This window comes from Sinocyclocheilus rhinocerous, unplaced genomic scaffold (genome assembly GCF_001515625.1).
Source record: "Sinocyclocheilus rhinocerous isolate Xijiao unplaced genomic scaffold, SAMN03320098_v1.1 C36346007, whole genome shotgun sequence".
Lineage (NCBI taxonomy): Eukaryota > Metazoa > Chordata > Actinopteri > Cypriniformes > Cyprinidae > Sinocyclocheilus > Sinocyclocheilus rhinocerous.
The window spans coordinates 1-1,032 of NW_015779228.1; the positions used below are offsets into that span (position 1 = coordinate 1).

The following is a 1,032-nucleotide window of genomic DNA, read 5'->3' on the forward strand; positions in this document are numbered from 1 at the left end:
AATCAAATAAATGCATCGTTAGAGCTTATTTTAAAAACACGTTCCTATACACATTCTTGGCTGTTTTGGGGGAGTTGTAGTAAATACAAGTATAAAAAAACACAAAAAAATGAATATATTACAGATTATCAGAAATGTTCACACACCGTAATCTCAAAGTCTTTAAGTCGTCTCTTGTGACATAATGAAGGATGTCATCAAGACTGTAATCTTCAGCTAGAATCTGTGATTTGGACAGAAAATATTCCATTATCTGTTCATACACACAGGACAACATGAATTTACAGCGTTTGGTGACCAAATTGAAGAGTTTTTTTTTCTGTAAATTACCCTCTCGATGGAATCTGCATCTGCCCCGTGGCGTTTAAGCCATTCCAGAAGTTCCTGGTCTCCTTCTCGATCGAATGAACTACTTGTGCTCATGAGGTGCGCAGAAACATCTGCCATAAACACAGTAATGAAACACAGGGCTGGACTGTGGTGTTCATTTTGAAAGGTAATACTGAAAATATATTCTTGCATAATGATTTAATAGATTGCAAAACACAAAATACAGGAATGAAAGTAATAGAGATGTCAAAATTAACACTCAAAGAGAAAATTGACACTAACATGATACTTAGAAATGTCTGAATGCCACTGCATTATGTAACAAAATATAAAAGTGTCTGTATCTGTTTAAATGCTGCAGGAACCTTTTTTTCAAAGCAAACTACTTTTTCTTCATTAGTTTTACTTAATGACTTTTTTCAGCAGCGCTTTTTAGTGAATGTATAGATGTCGGCTTGCATATGATCACTCAGAGCATAGCATCACTGATCTTCTGAAAAACTGACAAGCCACTGTCCTACATCTGATTCAAACAATGTTTTTCACATTGACACTCACAGGTCATTTATATTCTAGATTTTTCCTATCTTCACTTTTAGATCTTTTTAGTTGCAGTCTGGAGCTCTGAATAGTGTGTGTGTGTGTGTGTGTGCGTGCTTGTGCACCTGGTATTCATCACGTTATGGGGACCAAATGTCCCCA

General features: G+C 35.9%; 1 long non-coding RNA gene across 1 annotated transcript; it reads right to left on the minus strand.

Moving 5' to 3' along the window:
* On the minus strand, positions 1-438 carry LOC107735869 (uncharacterized). Its single transcript, XR_001639535.1, has 2 exons — positions 331-438; positions 1-223 (listed from the first exon to the last, which is right to left on the minus strand). It is a non-coding gene; the product is annotated as an uncharacterized LOC107735869 (long non-coding RNA).
* Between the last annotated feature and the right edge of the window lie 594 nt (positions 439-1,032).